Source organism: Giraffa tippelskirchi, chromosome X (genome assembly GCF_054371585.1).
Source record: "Giraffa tippelskirchi isolate mGirTip1 chromosome X, T2T-mGirTip1v1.2.pri, whole genome shotgun sequence".
Classification (NCBI taxonomy): domain Eukaryota; kingdom Metazoa; phylum Chordata; class Mammalia; order Artiodactyla; family Giraffidae; genus Giraffa; species Giraffa tippelskirchi.
Window position 1 is genome coordinate 63736981 of NC_137289.1, and position 26168 is coordinate 63763148.

The 26168-nt window shown below is 37.1% G+C and overlaps 1 protein-coding gene and 1 long non-coding RNA gene across 11 annotated transcripts in view; both read right to left on the reverse strand.

The window, feature by feature from the left end:
* DIAPH2 (diaphanous related formin 2) overlaps positions 1-26168 on the reverse strand; it is a 952992-nt gene that overhangs the window by 12375 nt on the left and 914449 nt on the right. The gene's annotated exons all lie outside the window — the stretch shown is intronic.
* Positions 13499-16290, reverse strand: LOC145535821 (uncharacterized). The gene is made up of 2 exons (XR_014075504.1): positions 15275-16290; positions 13499-14660 (listed from the first exon to the last, which is right to left on the reverse strand). It is a non-coding gene; the product is annotated as an uncharacterized LOC145535821 (long non-coding RNA).

Sequence of the window (26168 nt, forward strand, 5' to 3'; positions counted from 1 at the left end):
ATACAAACTTACATCTTTTTTTCCTCTCTGTACCATGATTGCAAAACTGTTGCTTTTTTTCCCCCTATGTTTTTGAGGATCCTAACTTGATACAGTTTCTCACTCACTCCAAAGACTGGAAGGAAGGTGGCACCTGAATTAGGTTTGGGCCTAATCTCTTGGTGGAGAGCCAGTTTCTCCATTCGTTGACCAGATTCGTTCTCTTCACTTACCAGAATAGCGTCTTTAAAAAAAATGTTGAGCTTAAACTATATATGCAATTTGGTGTTCTACTTTTTCCATTTAACATTTTATTGTATAACAGAAATTTTGTATGTCATTAAACTTCTGAAACACGATACTGAAAATAAAATTTTTAATGGCTACATATTCTTCTTTTTATATAAATATGCCACAATTTGGTTAACCATTTCTCTACTGTTGGACATTTAGGTTGCTTCCATTTTTTTTTTTTCTATTATAAAAAGCCTTGCAATGAACATCCTTATAGTTTATATTTTATTTTATACACATCATGTGTAGAAGTGGCATTGTTAAGCCACTTCTACACATGATGTGTATAAAATTGCAAAATTAAGTCCAAATCATATTCCAGAATAGTTGTATTAATTTAAATCCAATTGGCAATAAGTAAATTAATTTGTCTTATCTCATTGTTAGGTATTAATCTCTTGACAATGTGCTAATGTGAGAAGTGACAAATAGCATATGATTGCCTCTTTTTGCCCTTCTTCAAATTCTAGCAAAGTAGAAATTTTCAAATGTTATTATCCATTTATATTTCTTCCTTTAAATGCTGATCATATCCCTTACCCAATAATCTATCGGGGTCTTAGTTTTGCTTTGTTTTTATTTTTAACTCTACATTTTAAAGATAGATAGTAATCAATTGAAATATTTTCCTTAGTTTGTTGATTGCCTTTTATTTGGTTCATGTTGTGGGCTTTCAAGAACATATGGTTTCATTTTTATTATTTTTATGTAGTTAAATCAGTCTTTTACACTATGATCCATTCTTTTATTGTTAAGCTTAGAAAGTCTTTCTCTAGGCAGAGACATTTGATAAACATTAAACTATATCTTTTATTGTTCTTTAAAATTTGATTTTTTAAAAAACATTTATTTAAATGATCTAGAATTTTTGTTGTACAATGTCAGGTAAGCTTCCATGTTGCTTGCTTGCTATTTTCCTTGCAAAGAGGAAATGGGTTGTTAAGGCACCATTTGTTGAATAATCACGAATTTCTAAACTGATTCATGATATATCTCTTTATCATATGTTAAATAACCTATGCTGTGCTGTGCTTAGTTACTCAGTCATGTCTGACTCATTGTGACCCCATGGACTGTAGCCCGCCAGGCTCCTCTGTCCATGGGGATTCTCCAAGCAAGAATACTGGAGTGGATTGCCATGCCTTCCTCCAGGGGATGTTCCCAATCCAGGGATCGAACTCAGGTCTTCCCCACTGCAGGCGGATTCTTTCCCGTCTGAGCCACCACCTAATTACCTATACTAGGGTACATTTCTTTTCCATCGACTTTAAGTATTTTTCCAACTATTTTTATGCCAATGACTTCTTATTTTATTATTTTAGTCTCATGTTTTAATATCTGGTGGAAATAATCCTTTGTAATGTATATTTTCCTTTCAAACTTGTATTTTTAGAGCACATTTTAGAACTCTATAATCACAAAACATCTTGAAAACAATACAGCTTGACAAACAAACTCAATACGTAGTAACTAGCCTATCCTACTAAGGTTAGGCAGATGTCTATTTGTTGAGTGCCAATGAGTCAAGTGACTCTAACGTTCCTAGTGATTTTTTTAAGAGTTCTCCTCAGGTTCTTCATTTTCTTAAAGACTTAACAAGCCCCTTTTCTTGTCTTCTTATCATTTTTTCCCCTGGAAATACAGTACAGGCTAGCACTAAGGAAAAGAGCATCACCAATTCTACTTAGTTTATAATACACTTGGTTTTCATTACTTTTGCCTCATCAAAATTTTGAATAATTGGAATTAAATGAATAGGTTTATTGTTGATAGTGCTTCTACTTTGTAAACATTTTTTTCATGTTTTATAATATGTTTTACAAATTTAATGTCTACTAGATACCATAAGTGTTAAAATATATCAAATTATTTTTTCCAACAGAATTGTATACGTGGGGTGCTCTGCCAAAATGCAAGTCTAGAAGCCAATCCATTACTTCTACTTAAGTGGCTTCCCTGGTGGCTCAGACAGTAAAGAACCTGCCTGCAGTGCGGAAAACCGAGGTTTGATCCCTGGGTTGGGAAGATACCCTGGAGAAGGAAATGGTAACCCATTCCACTATTCTTGCCTGGAAAATCCCATGGATGGAGGAGCCTGGTGGGCTACAGTCCATGTGGTGCAAAGAGTCGGACATGACTGAGCAACTTCACTTTCTTCTAAAGAGTTCTAACCCTATGCTAATCTCAGTGACATTGTAACGTTTTCAAAACTAGAAACATGTCATGTTATGTAATTTATATCCTTTGTTACATGCAAATAAATCCATGCAAAGAAAACAGAAACCCAGATTACCATGGTAGTTCAGGTTAGTAGAAGAGATGAAAGTTATTCTAATGAGGATGATAATGGAAAGCAATAATGTTAATAATGTAGCTCAGAGGCTACTGTGACTATAGACACACAACTCCCATTAACTGTAATTGGAGTTAAGCACATGTAATGATAAAAAAATAGACCTCTAAATATCTTTCCAATTGGAAAATAAACAAATGTGTTCCAGGAAACAGTGTGATTTTATGTGGAAAATTCAGTATTCTAATTGAGATGCACAAATTATTTTCACATTGATATTGCTCAGTGTATGATGGCATTTTTCCTAAGGTTAGGGATGTAGATCTGGTAGAAGTAACATCTGTACAAAGAATGCCTTTCCTTTTCTTAATGCTCAGCATTCATTATGTTATTAAAGGAAAAGTCTCAATAGTTGCAATGGATTTATTAATTCAGTAGCTTGTTATCAGCATGAAACTCTGCTGTGCTAGGGGAAAAACAAATTATATTTTACAAAACTGCAGTAGCGAGATTAAATCACTTTTCTCTATTTCACTTTCTTCTTATCCTCCCTGCCAGGTAGTAACTCGACTATCTCTATTATGAACCTCACATTTTGCAAACTATCAAGTCTCATAGTAATATAAAGGTATATTATCAAACAAACTCAATTATAGCAACTTTAGGAAGATTGAAATACGTGATAAAAGTAAAATCACATAGTATAATAATATTACTTCAAGGTATTTAAAACTTAATCCATATTAAGCTACAAATGTAGAAAATATGCAATGCTTACTTTTATCTACCATAAACATGGTATTTTCGTAACATGTACAATTAACCTCTTGGGATTTTAAATGACTAGTATTTACCTAATTTATATCTTGAGTATTTCAAGGGATTTTAGAAAAGTATGGCACAGAAAAAAAATAAAGTCAGTATATTCAGTATTTCAACTGCCACAGAACTTGCTACTGATTATCTCTGGACTCAATGTTAAAGCTAATGAATAAAATTTTTTAAAATGTTCTTGGTTTTGTTTATTAGCCATGCATTATATTTCCTTCTTCACTAGGAAATATAGTCAGGGCCTAAGACAAATTTGATATGAGGTTGAAAGTCTGATGACAATGCCTGCCTATCTGGAAAATATGGAAGCGTGACAAATAAAACTGTGAATAATATTAGAAAATAGTTGGGAAAACTCCCAAGTATATTATATATGTGAAACTTACACTGAAGAGCAAACTAACAGAATTCACACAAACTGTAACAGATCTGCTCAGGTGTCTATCACAGTGGATTACACACAGAAGTTTTTCAAAAACTTTCTGTTGATTAATCATCTAATCATTGGCAATGAATCAAGAGCTGCTCCTGCAATTCACCTTCTGCTATACTGCTTACACACAGAGAATATTATTTGCTAATAATATAGGCAAGGAAAAGAAAACCCTCCCCCCCCTTCCTTCCTTTCATCCACCCATAAATTTTTACTGAATAAAATATCTGCAGGGTACCATAATAGGCACCTTTATAAGTTTTTAGGAAGGAAAGGATAAATGTATAAACAACTCTAACATGAAACTAACTATATGTCTCTTAAAGCATCTCTTAGAGTCTGATGCTGAGGCTGAAGCTCCAATCCTTTGGCCACCTGATATGAAGAACTGACTCATTGGAAAAGACACTGATGCTGGGAAAGAGTAAAGGCAGGAGAAGGGGACAACAGAGGACGAGATGGTTAGTTGGCATCACCAACTCAATGGACATGAGTTTGAGCAAGCTCTGGGAGATGGTGAAGGACAAGGATGCCTGATGTGCTGCAGTCCATGGGGTCACAAAGAGTCAAACATGATTGAGCAACTGAACAACAACAGTACATGCAATAGAGGTTCAGAGAAGAGAAAAATCATATCCCTTGAGTGCTGGAGTTGGGGGATCAGGGAAAACGTCATCTCAATTAGCCCTTAGCAGATAGGTGGGTTTTTGAAGAAAAAAGAAATAGAAATGTTGCAATTAATTTTTGATTAGAAAAAGTGACCTCTAGTTCCTTCTGTTGCTATTTTAATTATCAAATTTTTCCTATTTGGGGGCATGTAAAGCAATGGATATATAAAAAGAGAATCAGAACTCTACATATATTTAACAATTATTTTCTAGGACATGGAGGAAAATAATGTAAGGGAATGCACCGACAAGGTCAGATTCCTAGTGTTTCCATAATCAGATGATAGCTGTTTCCATAAACATGTGATTTTAATTTTAATGGTATTTTTTTAAAAAAACCAAAAAACTCCCGAATGATTTTCAGAGAAGACAGCAGTTCAAAACAAAGACAGCAGTTTGTTCAAAACAAACAGACAATCCAGAAAAAAAACCCACAACAAAACCACCCAGGAGAAATGAGGTCCTCTGGCATCATCTGGTTAGGGTCTGTTGCTGAAGCCTAGCTAGCACAATTAAGAGTGGCAGCAGAAAAGCTGATCAAGGCAAACATAGATTGTAGTGACCTGGGCCAAGAGTACTTGGCAAGATGAGAACTTGTGCAACCATTTGGGTTGATGCAGATAAACTAGCTGTTAAATGACAATGTGGACACAGGGTCAATTCATTCCTACCACCTGTCATCTCATGCCTTTCTATTCCACGTGTGACAGAAATCCCTATGACTAAGAATGTTAGGCATCAGCCATTTCTCTAACTTTGATCATATGATGGACAGTCCTCTGTCATTTTCTATGGCAGTTGTTTGTGATCTGCCTGAGCTTTGTTGCTGATATGCTGACCTAGAATATATTTACTTGTCATCTGTTTTTGTTTCTAAATCACTCTAAGACTACATATCTATTCTTTTTGTTTTTAACATGTGCAATCTATCTCGTGGGTCTGGGAGACCTGCTTTTTGCTGATGATGGAAGTTTGAGAGGAGTCAGCCCAATTCCCCAGCTTCAGTAGCCCCGGGTTCTCTGGGGTTATGTAAGCTCGCTGGCTTCTGCAGTGAGGCAGAAATGGCAGACTTTCTCCTTCATGATACTTCCATTTCCCAAACGACAGGATCACAGAACTATCCCACTGGCTATGATTTTGAGGCGGGAAGATATTAAGCTACAACTTACAATGTGTGCGACTATAAACAGGTGCTTCCCATTAGCAGTGTTCCCCATGCTAGCCTGTGCTTAATACCAGTTGTATGGACAAAGGCAACCTGTATGGTTAATATCACAGACACTTTAGCAGCTGCCAGTGCCATTGTTTTAGAATATAAACTGTCCCTTAAGGTAGAAGCCAGTCAGCAATTGTTTTAAATATGAGCAATTAGGACAGTTAAAACACGGCTTCTCAATGTCATATTCATAACCGACAGAGGTGCCTTTGTAGTTGCAATTTCTAAGGCAATCTATGCACAACCCAAGTGCAGGCTGAGCCTTTAGATGATAAACAATGGCTACTAACTAGCAACTTATTCTTCATACAAGAAGTCTCAAAGAACCTTTCCCGACATTTAAGTCTACTGGAATAAAGCCAGTCCTCATATTTTCAGACAGATGTATAAATATGGATGGCTGCACATCCATGTTCTTTGCAACATTGTTTCTACAAGTGAAAACCGTAAAAAGCCTATCTGTTCATCACAGGATTGGATAAATAAAGGATGAGACCCACATACATTAGGATACAATGCAGCCATTTCTAAATTATCATATAGATCTATATGTGCTTGACAGAGGTCCATATTATAGTATCACTTCATAATAAAGAAGCTTGGAAGGCTATATATGAATAAAAATAGTGGCTATCTCTAAATGGTGAGATCATGTTTTCTTTTTTATATTTTTCCATGTCTGAATTTTTGGAACTGAGCATGATTAACTTGGTAAATTAGGGAAGCAACCTAGGTAGGATGTAAAAATTTCAGCCTTCAGAGCAAAAGCACATACTGTTCTCAACTTAAACAGCAGTTTAGGATTCAATACGTAATCTGCATAAATTCACTGTTGATTACACCATCACAAGTACACCATAATGGAAAGAAAAAAAAAAAAAAGACAAATCAGGTATCATTTTCTGCCCTGCTTAAAAAAGGGCCACAGAATGTTCCCTAGTCAGAAAGTAATGGCTTACAAGTAGGCTGGTTTTAGGGCACAGATAAATTTGTCTTCATATACTGTTGTCACTTATAAAAGGATTTCATGTATCTTAGATTCTAAATTCTAAAAGTTCTAGTCTTAAGAAGTGAACCTAAATATTGCCTCTCCAAAAAGATATGTATAATTCAGAAGGATAAGGTATGTTGAGCTTTGTTGGCATCATCTGGAGAGTTTGACTTCAATGGTAAAATCAAATGAGACTTAAAAATTGCTTTGTGGCAACATGTTACCAATAAAACACAGATAAAAAATAGTCTGTCTTTCTATGGTGGACAATACTGACCCATTTTCAAAACGATACATACCCTGGGTTATTATTCCTGGTTAAAGCAGGCGGTGTGGGGTTGGTGAGGTGAATCTTGGCACAAAGCATTACTTTACTCTTTCTTACTACCATTTGTACTAGTCCAGTAAATGATGATGGGATAAAGTCAAGCTAACTGGTATATGTAGTCTTTGAACTTATTAATGTAGGTTACTAGACACAGGTTTCCTAAAGAAATGGGCCGCCCTCATATTCACGTATTTGCAAAAATGATTCTTCATGTTTCCTTATCTGAAAATAATAGTACATCCATTGTAGGGTGTTAACAGAACTAAATGAGATAGTCTAGCCCTTGACCCACATTAACCTTTTGATAGATGTGAAACACACACATACACACATGAGAATCAATCAAGGTGGGATGATTTGAGAGAATAGCATTGAAACATGCATATTACCATATGTGATATAGGTCACCAGTCCAGGTTTGATGCATGAGATAGGGTGCTCAGGGCTGGTGCACTGGGATGACCCAGAGGGATGGGATGGGGAGGGAGGTGGGAGGGAGGGTCAGGATGGGGAACACATGTACACCCATGGCTGATTCATGTCAGTGTATGGCAAAAACCACTACAATATTGTAAAATAATTAGCCTCCAATTAAAATAAATTATTTTTTTAAAAAAATCAACCAACCAACCAAAAAAAAAAAAAAGAATTCTCAAACAAAAAGTGCTTTCTACCTCAAATGGTTATTCACAATTTTGTATCAAAGTTCTCAGTGTATGACCATATGGGTGCAAATCCACTGCTTAATAGCAATGATTTCCTAAACTTATTTTCCTCTTTCTGAACATGAAAATAATATTTAAAGATCTACCTAATAGGATAGTTACAAGAACTAAATGAGGCAATAACACAGAAGTACCAGAATGGTACCTGACAGAGTAAAAACTGAACATTTTTAATATTTGGTAGTATAAGTGTCACATTCCAAAGATCTCGGCATCATTATACTATTACACTTTTCAAAGTCTCGATAGCCTCATTATGGAGACTGTGACATGTTTTAGCCACTTTGGGGACCTTGGATAAGATACAAACAGATGTTTAAAAAGTCTTTTTCCGATTAGCCTATAAAAACAAAGACTAATAAAGATTAGTTAGGAAATCAAAATCTATCAAGGTTTTGACTTTTCATCTATTTCACAAGTCGTCATGAGTGAGGGTATTTTTTTATGCCCTTGGGAAGCAATGAAAATCTTTTATAGCAATTTATTTATTTATCTTATTGCCATCCCATGAGTAGAAAAATGTTGCCAGGCTGCTTTCTATTACTTCTCTGCTTTAGGATTCCAGTTGTCGGAACAGATTTGTTCTCCGGGGAAGGAAGAGATTATTTCTAGAGATCCTAGCTTGGCTTGAATGATGCATCTAGTAAAACCAGCCACTCTTTTTTTTTTTCCCCTAGGACAGCAGATTTACCAGGAAACTGGCTGACCTTTAATCTGGTTTCCTGAGTAGACCTATTCACTGGAAAGAGGGAGCCCTGCCTTCATAACCAGGGTCTAATTCCCACATCAGGTATATATCCTTCTGTCCAAAAACTGGCCTGCAATTTACTTTGGTATTCCTTTCTCGAACACGGACAATGTGCCTGTCACAGTCTCAGAGAAAAATGAGCCACCCTCTTTTTTCAAGTCAGGTACTAGGTAGTGATTGTGGCCTTTTAGTTTAAAAATTAGTCTGATGAGATGTGTTAGAGCTTCTTCTGTAATCTGCTACACAGTTCTCAGTGAGTCAGTTTTAGAACCTGAATTATATTATATCCCCTGATACAAAATGCAAAGTCTCAGAGCTATCCCTCAAGATATTATCACAGAAATGAAGATAGCATACAATGAGAATACAGTTATACTGAATATTATGATTAGGGATATCCTCTTCAGGAGCACAGAAAGCAGAGCCTTAGGGAAAGCATCTCTGGGAAGTCTTTCTAGAGAAGGCAATGTTCTAGCTGATTCTTAAACAATTAGACTGACTTAGCCCGGAGAAAAAGTATACTTTGGGCTTCCCTGGTGGCTCAGTGGTAAAGAATTTGCCTGCAATGCAGCAGAGGCAGTTTTGATCTCTGGATCAGGAATATCCCCTGTAGGAGGAAATGGCAACCCACTCTAGTATTCTTGCTTGGGAAATCCCATGGACAGAGGAGCCTGGCGGGCTATAGCCCATGGGGTTGCAAAAGAGTTAGACACAATTTAGCGATTAAACAACAACAAAAGTATACTCCCAAGTAAAGGAGACACTGTGAGGAAAGGGAGAAAAGAGATGAGAAAAAAATGTGTGTTACTACAAGTAAATCTGTGTTGATTAAAAGCAGGGGACTATGGGCTCTGAGGCTAGAGAAGTATTAATAACATCGAGATTAAAAGCTCTTGGACTTCAGATGTGCAATGGGGAGTGAAATTGTTAAGATCGATCAATTTCCTTATCATGTAGTGGAGAGGCTTAAAGGGGACCAGACAAAAATTAGGGAGTATTTGGACATGGAGGATAGAAAAACAGTTAAAGATAACTATACAATTTCTAGCTTATATATTTGAAAGAATGGTGGTTCCATCAACTAAAATAGGGTATATTAAGAAGAAAAGTTGCATTCAAGGAGAAGATTATGAGTTATGTTTCGGATTTTTCAAGTTGGAGATGCCTTTGAGATATTCATGTGGAGCTTTCCAGCAGGCAGTTAAATATTACAAAACTGAGGTTCAGGGGAGAGGTCTGGAAAGAGTATGAAAGACTTGGGAGACTTATCATAGATGATAATTGAAACCATCACCCAGGAAAGTATGTAGAGTGAGAAAAACAGTTGGCTGGTGATCAATTGCTGTGAAACAGTGATATTCAAGGGATGAGCATAGGAAGAGGAGTCTTTGAAGAAAACAGCAAATAATCAGAGAGCTACAGAATAAAACATTAGAGCACATATTATGGAATCCAAAGGAGTAGGTATTTTGAAAAAAATGGAATAAGCAATAATATCAAATGCTATAGACAGATGCAGTAAAATAAAGACAGAAAACTATCAGCTTTAGAAATATGAATGTCATTAGAGACCTTAATGAGAACAATTTCAGTAAAATAAGGGGAACAGAAGCCATATTGCAGAAGGTTGAGGAGTAAGTGGAGGCAATGAATATAACTTATACTTGCATTTCCCATGAGCCTGAAAGAAGTGCTATTTTCATAGAGTAAAACATTATCTCAGGTCATTTGCCTGACATGCCCAGCACCTCTTGTAGCTGAAACTGTCATGCTTACAGTTTTTCACTTAGGGAGGCAGTGCTGAATAGGCTCACCTGCTCCAACAAAGGCCAATGAATGGATCACAATGGACACTTGGCCGCCTCAAGGGCAACCAATTCATAGGGTGGCTAGTAACACATGGCATACCTTATGATGAAATGTACTACTCAGTAGGGCAGAAAAACCAGTCCAAAGAGAAATTTTAAAAAAGGAACAGACACACAGAAGGAAGGGAAGCTCATTTTGTTTCTTAAGATGTCCTAGGTTTCTGTTCTGAAGGAGCCCAATGTAACAGATATTGATTATATAATGCAATTCCTAATGGTAGGGCCAAGTGCATTAAAAAATAGTCAGTGAAGCTCACTAGGCTGAAAGAAAGTTATATTGAAAGTTCTTTTTCATTTTTATATAAAAAAATATTGACATAAGCATATTCTGTATCACCTTATAGGAAACTAGCATACTCCTGGATATATACATTTGTTTATTTGCTCATGGATATATACATTTGTTTACTTCTGTATTATATAAAATCCAAGCAACATATGATGTACCAAACTAATGAAAGTTTCATAATAATATGAATAAAGACAATTTTTCAGAGAGTTGAGTCATTCCAGAGGGGGATACTATTAAACCCCATAGGATAGGTAAGTTGGACATATAAGGTGCTGTGACAGTCAGTACCATCTTCACAATGAGTAGAAGTACACTGAAAATGAAGTCTTTGTCAACCAACTTATAGCTCTTAATTAGCTATAAACAGAGGGGCAAATGGGCACTGAATAGTTTTTTCTGTTTCTGATTCCAGCGATAAGTGGATTAGATATCCATATTATGAAGATTTCAATCAGCCTTATCTTCTTGTAAGCAAGACAACTTTACAAAATGATTGAGTAAACACCCTATTAAAACATGTATTTGAGAGTTGCCCAATACCAGTGTTTTCACTCTGTGAAATCTGATGATCCCAAGTTAGATTACAAAGCCTTGATTAACACCATTTTATTCAGTCTATGTACACATCAGAGGTTCTCTGCATTTGTATCAATGAGGTCAAAATATTTAACAGGATTCAAAGCTGTATCTTTCAACTATTAAAATTAGCATCAATAGACATATTAGTGTTAACAGACATATTAGTGTTATTTATCTGCTTTATAGTTTTATTCAAATTATTAAAACATAAGGACTTCACGCCTATTTTTCTATTTGTTGACACCCCACTCCAGTACTCTTGCCTGGGAAACCCCATGGACGGAGGAGCCTGGTAGGCTACAGCCCATGGGGTCGCGAAGAGTCAGACACGACTGAGCGACTTCACTTTCACTTTTCCCTTTCGTGCACTGGAGAAGGAAATGGCAACCCACTCCAATATTCTTGCCTGGAGAATCCCAGGGACGAAGGAGCCTGGTGGGCTGCCATCTATGGGGTCGCACAGAGTCGGACATGACTAAAGCAACTTAGCAGCAGCAGCAGCAGCAGATATTTAAGTTAATGACACATTAAAAAGTGTTTTAAATTGATTATCAGAGATCCAAAAGAATTAGATTCTCATTAAAATGAATCTACAGATCCGTTTTACTACAACTAGTATCTGAGAAACAAGGTGCTGGCTAAACTAATCACTATACCCAGATGTCTTCCATTCAAACCATCTTCCAACCTGCCTCTCTGAGCAGTCTTCCAAAAGACACCTTACTCCACAGCTTATAAAGCTGCTGTGGATTTGAAACAAGACTAACCCAGCTCAACTCTAATTTGAAGTGGTAGAAAAAAGTCAAAACAGCAATAAAAACTGTAACAAGTTAACTTCCAAAAGGACTTTGGAGAGCTGATAGAGTCAAATTATAATTATAATTCACTGCATATAATTATAATATTCAAATTATAATCCACTGCATTATAAGGCAATCTGAAGGTAAAAGTGAACAGTAGCTCAGGGATCTTAAACTATATGTGCTATAAATTTGGCTCTAAGATTTGTGGCAGCTAAAAAAGTAAAGGAGAAGTTTATGGATTACAAACTTGGTTTTTGTTTTTGTTACACAGACCCCACTCAATCTAATCAGATTTCCCCCTCTTCTCTGTTAAGCACACTTGAATCTAGTTCAGTTGACTTCATGACTATTCTGTGAACAAACCTACGTATATTCCAAATTTTTGTTTGTGTGCCCGCCTTCACCTTCTCCTTCCCCTCTTTTAAGCCTTCAGAGCCTAATTCAAATCCAACCTCTGACTTCTCTGGTCTTCCTTGATCTTTCCTCTTGACTCCAAGAGTACAGATTTTATACTGCACAATTCAGCTTTTAATTTTAGCCAGTCTCACAGTTTTCACTATCATTTCATATACTGCCTTTCCAAGATGATAGTTCCATAATAGCTAAGGATGCATCTCTTTGACCTCTTTATTAGCCTTCTCAATACTAAATAGTCATTTAATACATACCTGTTCTTTCTCTGATCAAAACTTTTATGCTGTTTGTTCCCATTTACCCATATCTGTACGGGATGAGAAACAGTATACAAACTCTACCTTTTCAATACTTTCATTTACTCTGGGTCTAATTGTGAATGTTTGAAATTGGTTCTGAAGAGGGCTTTGTGTTTTTAGGGGAAATGGAGGAAACGGATAATATGTGTAGTTTGATTGTGAAGTAATACATACAATGATATTAATGGCTCTGAGAGCTCCAATGTTGACCATATACAAACAGACAACGATTTGAAGGGAAGGATATTTCCTTATTCTTCTAACTAATCACATTACAGTCTCATTCTGAAAGGCTCTATTTTATCCTATTCTGATCACTAGTCACAAAATACAATAACCATAAATATCAGAATTTCAAGACCAAGGCAGATTTGTATGTATTCTTTCTAAGAGTCTCATCCATCAGGATTATTTAACTACCTTTCGAAAGATACTTCAATAGTGAAAACTTTCTTACAGATTAACTAGATCATGTAGGAAAAAAAAACAATTTCTGTAAGTATAAAATGTTATACTGTGTAAATAAATTAATTCTTTTCTCTAGTAATAAAAATATGATGACCATATTTATGAATAGGCCTGTTCCGAATAGATATCACATTCCTGTCTTAAGGCTTAGAATTTTTCTTTCAGTTTTTATTTTCCTCGACCTCTCTGTAGCACTTGACACTGTTGACAAATATTCCTTCCATAAAATTTTCTCCTTTCTTGGCTTTTATATTACCATTCTTTCTTAATTTTCAAATTACCTCTTTGCCTGATACTTCTCTGTGTCTTTTATAAGCTACCATTCTTTTCCTTGTTCCTTATATGTTACTAATTTTCAGGGTTTTATTCTTTGCCCTTTCCCATACTACTGTATATACGTTCCATGAGCTACCCTTGATGGGTATATTCATCCACTTGCAAAACTTCAACTACTCTACGTTCTTTATGAAAATGGATCTCAATTTTACATTTCCTATGCTGTCTTTTGTGCTGTGCTCAGTCACTCAGTCACGTCCAACTCTTTGCAACCCCATGGACTGTAGCTCACCAGGCTCCTCTGTCCATGAGGATTCTCCAGGCAAGAAGTCTGGAGTGAGTTGCCATGCCCTCTTCCGGGGGATCTTCCCAACCCAGGGATCGAACCCATGTCTCCAGCATTGCAGGTGGATTCTTTACTGTATGAGCCAGCCACCAGGGAAGGCCTTACATTTCCTAGGCTCCAGCTTTGATCACCTTCCAAACATTTCTCCTGATTGTTGCCAAGCAACCTCACACTCAATATACAGACTGGATGGATTTCCTTTCCTTTGATCCTATTCTCTCCTTTCATGTTTCTTGATTTTGGTGAATGGGGCCATGATACAGGTTGCAATGAGCCCCCCTCCAAATTCTTAGGCTGAGGTCCTAACTCCTATTACCTCAGAACGTGGCCTTATTTGGATACAGGAAAGACCTTTACAGAGGTAGTCAAAATAAAGTCATTAGGATGGGTTCTAATCCAATTTGACTCGTGCCCTTATTAAAAAAGAGAAATTTAGAGACAAACACAAATGGAAAAAGCCACACGTAGAGGAAGGTAGAGATCAGAATGATGCTTCTACAAGCCAAAGAATGCCAAAGATTGCCAGAAAACCACCAGGAGGCTAAGAGAGAGGTCAAGAACAGATCCCTCCCTAGCACCTTCAGAGGGAGCATGGCCCTGCTAACACTTTGACTTCCAGCCTCCATAACTATGAGACAATAAATCTCTTTTGTTTAAGCCACTCAGTCTGCGATATTTCATTATAGCAGGCCTAGAAAACTAATATGCGTGCATGTGTTCTAGGTTGCTTCAGTTGTATCTGACCCTTTGCGACCCTATAGACTAGCTCAACAGGCTCCTCTGTCCACAGGATTCACCAGGCAAGAATACTGGAATGGGTTGCCATGTCCTCCTCCAGGGGATCTTCCCGACCCAGGAATCAAATCTGGTAAAGAATCTGCCTGCAATGCAGGAGACATGGGTTCGATCCCTGAATTGGGAAGATCCCCTGGAGGAGGACATGGCAACTCACTCCAGTATTCTTGCCTGGTGAATCCTGTGGACAGAGGAGCCTGAGGGGGCTACAGTCCATGGGGGTCACAGAGAGTCAGACATGACTGAGCAACTAACACTCTCACTTTTCACACTTTATTTACCACTAGCGACACTTAGGAAGCCCTAGAAAACTAATACAGTCACCATATATTATGTTATAAAACCATTAAAAACCAACAATTGTCCTAGGCTCCTTCCCTTTCTTCATTTGCATATCCAACTGCCCGAGAAGTTCAGTCACTTCTAACTCCTGAATCATTCTTTCATCTATTTCTTCTTCCTCATCATCTCCACTGCCACTGCTCTAGTGTAGACTTTCTTCCATCATCTAGGCTCTTTTAATAGACTCCCATTGACTGTCTCCTGCCTCTAGCATCACCCCAACTCAACCAGCCTTCCACAATGCTAGGAGATTCTAGAAAAGAATCTGCAAGTGGCTCCTCATCACCCATGCAATAAAATAATCAAACTCCTTAGTATTCATGGCCTCTCAGGACAATTCCTTTTCCCAATTTCTCATACTATACATTAGCAATGTTGAACTTCTTGCTCTTCTCTGAGTATATCATGCTCTCCTATTGCGTCTGCAAATGCTGTTCCTTTTCTTGAAACACACTTCTCTTTCTTCTTTTCCTGCCTGAGAAACTCCTACTCCATTGTTAAGATTCAGCTCAAGCTTTCTACTGTGACTGTCCCTGTATCATCCCCCACTTTACTGGGAGCTCTGGAAAGTCAGGAACTGCTATTTGCATCTGTTTCCTTGGTGCCTGGAAAATAACAGGCACTCAAGAAATGATTTTTTGGAATATATACACAAATAAATATGTTTTTTGTTTATCCACAAAGAACGTGAAAATATTAGAGCACAGTATTCATGAGTAAGTTGGTGTGTGTGTTTATTAAAACTATTCTTTAGGTAAGTTAATTCAGTGTTGATGGCCTTTTTTGGTAAAGAGGACTGGCCATATCTGTTTTTCATGGTTGTTCAGGATGTACTGCAAACCTTTTAATTTTCCTTGATCTGTTTTCGTTGATCTGTTAGTTCAACGGTCATTACAGGACAGAATTAAATTCATCTTTCCACTCTTTAGATCTTAACATTTTTTTAGGTCTGTCAGTTCTCCTTAGATATCTTGTAGGAAAATCAAAAGCAGTCAATTTGCTGCTCCAGTCATATAATGACATAGGAGAAATGAAAGAGTGCATTACTACAAAATGCCTAATTGCTCCTTTCTATTTCAATAACCCAAATTGTGCTTGAAAGCATCTTATTTTATGAGGGGAAAGAGTTAAGTGATCCTCATTTCTACCAGGTTGCATCGGTTATTTAACAAAACTCCCCTCACCCCACCCCATCTGGTGAGTCCAATCATCTCATATTCTTGCCTCCAGGTGGCAAATGCTTGGCTGCACTTTTATTGTCTTTTGCTGGTAAGAAAAGCAGCCTGGTTATACATCTCTCCCTCTGCTCCCTCCTGATGTAGGGATAGGGCACCAATATACATATGCAGAGCTTAGTTAACGCACAGCAAAAAACATATTGCCAAAAAATATTCAGCGCTTTCTTGTGAAAACAGAAACAAGTCCCTTTGGATCACAGCATGGAAAGTGTTCCACTAAAGCTTTAATGTGAATTTGCTCAATGGGACTGTGCATACAGGTGTAGAACAATTATTAGATTTGATATCTGAATGAGCCCAGGTTCCCATTAGAGCCTGACTGCTTCAATGACCCCATTATTTTGCTTCCACTGCTCCCAGAACTGATCAACTTAATTATTCTGACTAACGAAACATTTAGGACATGAATTTCTGATTTGTTTAAACCATATGGGGCATCTAAAAGTGTCTTACTTAAAAAAAAATCACAATACAGAAGAAATGACTATGAGGATGTGTTAGATGCTTGGAAGTAGGGCAGGGCCAAGTTCCATGCTGGGCACAAAGACACTGTCTTTTCTGGGATGGCCCCTCTGTCTAGATTACTCCTTGAGACCTGTTATGTTTTAGCAATGTTGCTTTTTTCTGGAATTTCACTCAAAGCAGAAAGCAGGAATTTGGCAATGGGGGTAGGGGCATGGAGGTGACAGGTTAAACCTTGCATTTCCTGCCATAATACATTCAGTTCCTTAAAACTATGTTCAGAAGCACAACGATAACAACAACAAAACCCCTCTTTGCAGAGCAAGCCAATTACAGTGATTCTTTGGCAAGGAGAATAAAGAGCAAGAAAAGTCGGAAAACAAGACTAACTTTAGAGTTGATGTATAAGGAATATAGCCTTTTATATATGGAAGTGAAAGTGTTAGTTGCTCAGTCATGTCCAACTCTTTGCAACCCCATGGACTGTACCCTGCTAGGCTCCTCTGTCCATGGGATTTCCCAGGCAAGAATACTGGAGTGGGCTGCTATTTCCTTCTCCAGGGGTTCTTCCCCACCCAGGGATAGAACCTGAGTCTCCTACATTGCAGGCAGATTCTTTTCTGTCTGAGCCACCAGGGAAGCACCTTATATATGGGAAGTTAAGGTCAAATTGTATTTCTTAATTTAAAGAAAAGTATCACCTTTGAAATACTGGATTTTGACATTAACTTCAGCTGTAGCACTACATTACCCATAGTATGTACCTAGGAAAGGAAAATATATATTATTTTGATACAGAAATATACTGCTTCTGATAAGTCACAGTTGCTTCATAATTGGCATTTTTAAAAGCAACTCCAACATTACGCATTCTTTCAGTTTATAATATATTAATGACTATTAAAAAGTTTTATGCTTACTTACAGAAAAGGGGGGCATAAAAGTATTACCAGTCTCTAAAATTTTACAGATGCCAGTTTATTTCCCATCAGCGAATGCATCTGTCCTTAAAAAGAATGAAAGTGACATCAAAATGTTTCCCTTTGCCCCTTGCCTCCTTTCACTAATGATATGTAATGGCTGCTGAGCCTGCAATAAACGTGTTTGTGTCCAGTCATATTCCCATCATTTTACAATCCAATCTGATTTCTTTAAAAGAAAAGAAAAGAAATCAAGTCACAGGAGATAAGCTCAAGTTCCTGCTTCAAGGCATTCCCTGACATCAGCCTTCTCTTCATACTTCTGCTCGAAGTGCCTGATTTGACAAAGCACACAGAAAAGTCAGCAGACAAGTCTCTTCATCTCCTCTCCTAAACTGCCTGACAGGAGTCAATAAAGAATCTTTCACACAGCTACAATCTAACAATTTGAGATGAAAGTCTGAGGGGAAACGTTCTAGCTATTCCTTACAATATTTTATTAAAGAGGGGTATAGAAATGCATTTGCCTCAGTGGGGCTCTTCTCCTCCTCTGGTTCAACTCAATCCATTTTAACAGTTGGCAGTTTCAATAACAGAAAATACAGGTACTTTGCATGCCACATAAAAGCAAAGGATTCGGAGATGGAAGCAAAAATGGAAAGAAAAAAAAAACAGCTTCTCTTCTATAAAAGAATTTCTTTAATAAGAGCAGCTGGGAAAAATTTCTCTGAGTTTGTGTCCTTCTCCTACCGTTTTGTATAAAGCAGCTACCATACTTTTCTTCCTAGGCTACATCTACTGACAGACTGTCATAATCAAACAACTTTTCCTCTTATATTGCAATAATTATCTTCTGTATTTTTAATGCACTCAAAACAAATTTTCTTATAATAACATCACAGTGACAATGCCCCCTGTATTCCCAATGTAAAATGATATATTGGAACACATGTAAAGCCATGGCTGATTCATGTCAATGTATGGCAAAAACTATTACAATATTGTAAAGTAATTAGCCCCCAACTAAAATAAAAGAAAAAAAATATGATAATCATAAAAGCAGCCTATCCATAATTACTATTCTTAGGTTAAATAAAATATCAACATTTTTTATTCATGTTTAGGTTAACATTTGCAATTCAGCTTTTTGCAATATTTAGATGGAACTGAATAAGCTATGGGAACATTTTTTTAAAAGAACAAACTTTAAGATTGCTTCCTTCTTGAATGAGTTGTCATTCTTACTGCCCACACATGACCTTCAACACATAACATTAAAGAAGAACTTGAAGTTCACCAGATGAGCCCATTATTAATGGTTAGCTATGTCTCTGTGCCCACCAACTGTGATTTACTCAATTTTGAACTTGTACTTACTGATTATTTTGAGAGAAATTATGTCTATTTTTATACAATGTGCTGTGATTACTAGGATTAATAGACATAATTTAAAAACTTCTGACACATTCAGATTGTAAACTGGTTAGTGTGGAGGAAGTGGAGGGATCAAGTTCTGTCACTATATCTTGATACATATAAACTAACTACATATAAACTTGTGCATACAGACTAACTTGGGAGCAATAATGATGTGTCTATCTTTAAAGGTCAACTTCCTATAGGTTAGGTATGAGGATTTTCTCCTAGGAGAAATAGCTCAGAAAAATAAGTAATTAACAAATATACAAGTAAATACATAAAGTACCTTTCATGTGGAGTTAGGAGAAATAGCTCCAATCTTGTTTTGCACCCTCTTTCTCCCTTTTAAACTCCTTAACTTTAAATTGTTCTAGAGGGGAGGTTAGCTGATATTTTGTAACCAATGGTTACCTTTCCTAAGCATCTCCAGCTTCTACAACGTTTTGTGATGCACCATTACATTATCCACTCTGGGATTCAGTATAGTTTGCTCCCTCTTAGTCTATTCTTTACTAAGAGAGTGAAAACACTAAGAGAGGGAAAACTAGTCCCTATTTAATCATTAACCCAAAGGCTGATTATCCTTATACCTTCCCTTTTCTTAGGCTAAACAGTTCCAAACACATGTTTGACTCCCTTATCACAAATTTAAGGAAAAGGGAGTTGTTGATACCATGTCGGTTCTCAATTCATGCAGGTCAATAAAGTGTTTTTTAAAAGATAGCTATTTTTAGAAGAGCCTCCTGGACTCCTACAATAGTTTGGAGATAATGGAACATAGAATTTTAGAACTGGAAGGGAATTTGTGGATTATTTCAGTTTAGTCTAACCCTTCATTTTAGAGATGATGATACTGACCTCCAGAGAAGAGGATCAACTTGTCATAAACACCGTGAACAATAAAGATATGAAACTGAGAGGCTTAAAGCAGGGAATGGGATGTAAAGTAATGAAATGTAATCATAGTTGTTCTTTCATTTATTGGATAATACATGATTATGCTTTTAGAAAATATATACTCATGAAGAAAGCAATAAAATGATAGACCACAATCTTCTGATGGTCTTGTATAATAAATACTTGAAGGAAGCAACTAGGAGTAACAGTAAGTTTAATGTTCTTATTATAATACAACACTCAGTGATTCAGCTCTTTGGTAAGTAAAAGTTCACTGGATTATATATATAAATCCTATAATATATGAATATATATTATATATAAAAACAGATTACAGATTTATATTATATAAATGTATAGATTCTATGATATATACATATATGTATATGTATGTATATGTTATATATACACATATGTATATGTGTGTACATATACATATATGTGTGTATATACGTGTGTGTGTATCTCCTATAATTGTCCAAGGTGGTGCTAGTGGTAAAGAACCCACCTGCCAATGCAGGAGACAGAAGAGATGTGGGTTCGATCCCTGGGTTGGGAAGATCCCCTGGAGGAGGGCACAGCAACCCACTCCAGTATTCTTGCCTGGAGAATCCCATGGACAGAGGAGCTTGGTGGGTTCCAGTCCATAGGGTCGCTATAAATATATAGATTCTATTTCATATATATACATATATATATATATATATGTATATATATCCAATAATCTGCATTTTAGTGGGCCTAAAATATTTTTATACAATGCACTATCTACAAAGTCCTTAAAGTATACATTTATACAAAGATCTGAGAAGAAAAGACAGGTATGCACCTTGATGAGATGCACTTCGGGTTGGTTGACTTACTATGGATACACACACACACACACACACACACACACACACACACAAATCTTTGTGAATGTAGCTATATACATATATACATACATACATATATATATATATGAAAGTGAAAGTGTTAGTTGCTCAGTCGTGTCTGACTCTTTGTGACCCCAAGGACTGTAGCCCACCATATTCCTCTGTCCATGGGATTTTCCAGGCAAGAATACTGGAGTGGGTTGCCATTCCTTTCTCCAGGGGATCTTCCTGACCCAGGGATTGAACCTGGGTCTCCTGCATTGCAGGCAGATTCTTTACCATCTGAGCCACCAGGGAAGTCCATCTATCTATCTATATGTATATATCTGATGCTTGGCATTATTAACAGGCATTGGACTTCTACATAGCTAAGATTAGAAAGTTAACAGTTCTTCAAGCTGTAAAGATAAGTTAGAAAAGTCACTGCATCGCTCACTCTGGTGATTCCATCATGTTCCCCATTGTTGATAGCAGGGGCTCAAAGCTGCCAGTATCATGTCATTGCTTTTGTTCATCTTTGTCCTAAACTTCATGCTACTGACATCCAGTATGTGCTTTAATATTTAAGACATCATTTTCAGATTTTTGCTGTGAGCTGGGTATTTTAATTTAGGTTGATTGGTTCAGTTCAGTTCAGTTCAGTCGCTCAGCCATGTCCGACCCTTTGCGACTCCATGGACTGTAGCACGCCAGGCCTCCCTGTCCATCACCAACTCCCGGAGTTTACTCAAACTCAATGTCCATTGAGTCAGTGATGTCATCCAACCATCTCATTCTCTGTCATCCCCTTCTCCTCCTACCTTCAACCTTTCCCAACATCAGGGTCTTTTCAAATGAGTCAGTTCTTCGCATCAAGTGGCCAAAGTATTGGAGTTTCAGCTTCAACATCAGTCCTTTCAATGAACACTCAGGACTGATCTCCTTTAGGCTGGACTGGTTGGATCTCCTTGCAGTCCAAGGGACTCTCAAGAGTCTTCTCCATCACCACAGTTCAAAAGCATCAATTCTTTGGGGCTCAGATTTATTTACAGTCCAACTCTCACATCCATAAATGCTAAGTCACTCTACTGGAAAAACCAGAGCCTTGACAAGACAGACCTTTGTTGGCAAAGTAATGTCTCTACTCTTTAATATGCTGTCTAGGTTGGTCATAGCTTCTTTTCCAAGAAGCAAGTGTCTTTTTATTTCATGGCTGCAGTTACCATCTGCAGTGATTTTGGAGCTCCCAAAAATAAAGTCTGCCACTGTTTCCACTGTTTGATTGATTGGTAATGAAATATAATTCAAAGCCAACTGTCACGTGAACAAGTTAAATGAGCGCTCGGTTCCATAATGTCTCTATTTCCAATAAGTCTCTGGCATCTGAATGAGCTGTATTTCGTCAATAGAAGTATTTGGAACTTGACTAGAAAGCAATACCTTTTTTCATTCATTTTGTATGCCACTTACTATTGGGTATCTGTTTTAAAATGCTAGTAAAGGCTGTTCTTTTCATTGACTTCAACTCAAATTCCTTTTAACAATGACCTCTTTATCGTATTCCCGCGAGCCACAAACATGGTGTGACTAGAGGAAAAGGAGATGAATTTTTGTGTATACACGGCTAACGTACATGAATCTCGTTATAGTAAAGCCACATATCCTATTTCTAAAATAATTACCTTCCCTCTCAAACTCCTCCTTTTCTTCTGTTAAACATGATAGTTTTTCAGTTCATCTTTTTACATGACTCTTACCAGCAGCCCCTCCTGCCTCTACTTTAAAAGACTGGTAATCATCTGGTTCAAATTTCCAATCTCAATAATAGTCCAGCAGCCACATAGAATTTAGCATTGTAATCATTCCAGTGCAGTCTTAATAATGTTATATGATGAATTAGAAAACATTCTCATAGTTAATATACTTTATTGTACCAGTCACCCCTTGATGCTTCCATTTAGTCCCTGTAGTTTGTTATTTATGATTTTTCCATGCCTTACTTCAAAATTTTCCTTGTTTGCATTATATGCTGTATTATGTAATGCTACATTAATTTCCTGTTGTAACTGGTCAGCATGCCAACATCACGCACATACTCAAATACAGCTTCAAAATTTTTTAGCAGCTTGTAAGTTTTATTTAACTGAAATCATTAAAGTAATAGAGAATCTTGCTGCATGTTTGGATTCCACTTAAATGGCTGGTATAATTTTGAATTATTTTGTATCAAGTTTACCAAATGCCCTTATAAAGAAATTTTATAGCAACTATATACATTTTTTAAGTGAGGAAAAGCAGCACACTTCTTTTTCCTTTGTTTTTAGGAAGATCTTTCTGAAAAATATGCTGCTTTCTAAAAATTTATGTTATCTGTTAAAAACTATACTATGAGCCATAACACACAGTGTACCTTCTTTTTGTTGAAAACTAGCCACTTAAAAGATAACATGGCGGGACTTCCCTGGCAGTTCAGTGGTTAAGACTCCGTGCTTTCAATGCAGCAGGCACAGGTTTGATCCCTGCTTAGGGAACTAAGATCTCCCATGCCATGAGGCATGGCCAAAAAATTAGAGGGGGGAAAAAAAAAGGTACCATGGCAGAAAAGGAAGAACACTGGCTTTAGAGTCCTAGGCTCTGAAGAGAACTGCCTACTGAACTGATGCCTAAAATAGAGATAATATTTCAGACCTCAGATGGTTACTACCGAGATCAAGTGAGATTTCACAGACATAGAGCACAAAGCAGTAGTTACCAGTGGGGATGGGGTCAGGTAGGAGGTACAAACTGTTGGGTGTAAGATAGACTTAAGGACGTATTGTAAAACACGGGGAATATAGCCAATATTTTGTAATAACTATAAGTGGAGTATAACCTTTAAAACTGTATAAAAAATAAAATAAGTTAAAAAGATCAAGTGAGATATTTTCTGTAGAGTGCCAGGCAACAATGTTTGGCACATAGTAAACATTAAATTAAGTCGGTGTGTTAGTTGCATATTAATCTGAACTTTAGCAGGCGTGCTTCATAAACATATGTCATCTCAATGTACCAACCTTGGGTTGGCGGGGGAACACAACTATCAATTAACAGCTGGAGTTCAAGAATGAACTACTGAGTATCTGAGTATTGAGATGATGGTAGTGAGAATCAGCTTATACTTTCTGTATTTATTTTGGGGGCAAAAACTCAGAGTGAGGAAGAATTTAAAATGCAGATTATCAGGATTTATGAGGAAGAGATATCTTTTTTCTCATTACTATAGTAAACAGCAGTCAAAAAAAACGCCTCATCAGACTTATGGCAGATAACAAAGGGAAGTAGAACTTTAATTACGTCCTTGATTTATAGATAATGTTGCAACATCTCAAACAATGAACATCAAATTTTTCTGCAATCTATTTGCAAAGATGTGTGTATGTATATGTGTTTTAGATGTGGGATAGGAAACCATTTTTCATTCCATTCTTTTTAAATGAGAATGCACTTAAATAACTGTTCCAGAAAGAAAATGAACATTAAACTACTTACATTCCTTAAATTCTTTTCCAATATGTGTCAACTTACACACATTATTATAGATCTAATCAGTGTTTATATACTCTCTTGTGATCTAATTCTTTCACTTAACATTGTTCATGCAACAGGACCACTATCAGACTATACTTGTTTCCCTATAGTTCCTCCCACATCTCACTTTGTGCTTAGACATTCTAACAGATATATGTTGCTACCTTACTGTTATTTTAATTATAATTTCTGGCTGGTGAAAATGGTGTTTTTCCATGTAATGATTTATTGTGCATTTTTTTAATGTAAACTTTCTCTCTCCATCTTTCATTTTGCTATATGAACTGCCTGGGGGACCAGGTCTAGAGGACCCTTACACATTTCTTCCAATATCAATATAACCAAAATTTGTTGATTACTCCACTAACCCTGTACAGCTAAATGATATAACTATACACCTAATCATTGTCCATCCTCTTATACTTTGAAAACAAATATCCAAATGGTCTCCAAATCCTCTAATAAATCTCTAAATTATTTCCCAATCTATCCCTCTCTAAGACTGCTTTCATCTTCTCACAGTTATTTTTAGAAATCAACTTAGAAAGATAACTAAAATACACACCTGATCATATAACTCAGTCTCCAGTTAATAAATTTTTTATTGCTTTCAAGACAAAGTGAACTTTTTGAGCACAGCCTAGAAGGCCTTTGCAATGTGGCTTAATCTCATTTACAGCCCAACCTCATTCTCCCATTGTTTGCATAAATTCTATAATACATTACATCTAAATATAATACTCATTGTTCCTGAACATCATTCTTGCTTTCCTGCATAACCCTTTGTTATGTCATTTTGCCTCCCTATTAGACTCAGGTCCATTTTCTCCCTATTCTACTCCAAATGCCTATGCTGCTGCTGCTGCTGCTAAGTCGCTTCAGTCACATCCGACTCTGTGCGACCCCATAGACGGCAGCCCATCAGGCTCCACCATCCTTGGGATTCTCCAGGCAAGGATACTGGAGTGGGTTGCCATTTCCTTCTCCAGTGCATGAAAGGGAAAAGTGAAAGTGAAGTCACTCAGTTGTGTCCGACTCTTAGCGACCCCATGGACTGTAGCCTACCAGGCTCCTCCGTGCACGGGATTTTCCAGGCAAGAGTACTGGAGTGGGGTGCCATTGCCTCCTCTGAGCCAAATGCCTATGAATATCTCATATATCCTTAAGTTTCATCTCAAATATGATTGACCTCCTGAAGCTATTTCTCAACTGGATATGGCTTCTCCTATCTGTGAATCCCTAGGGTAGTTTACAGCTTGCTAAGAATTATTTTTATACTTGTGTTATCCCCTTGGAATAGCTTATAAGCTGTTGAGAAAGTGAAAGTTGCTCTTTCGTGTCCAACTCTTTGTGATACCATGGACTCTCCAGTCCATGGAATTCTCCAAGCCAGAATACTGGAGAGGGTAGTGTTTCCCTTCTCCAGGGGATCTTCCCAACCCAGGGATCGAACTCAGGTCTCCCGCATTGCAGGCAGATTCTTTACCAGCTGAGCCACAAGGAAAGCCCAAGAAGACTGGAGTGGGTAGCCTATCCCTTCTCCAGGGGATCTTCCCGACCCAGGAATCAAACTGGGGTGTCTCCTGCATTGCAGGTGGATTCCTTACCAACTGAGCTATCAGGGAAGCTGTTGAGAACAGGGGCTCAACTCACATCTTTCTCTGTGCAAATGCTTTGCACATAGTAGGCATTCTGTACGTTTATCTTGAACTGAATATTCCTCAAGGTCTGAAAATCCCTATAACAGCAATAACTTTGCCTCCTACATGGTTGGATCATTCCTGAACTCAACACAGATATGGAATGAATACACATTACAAACA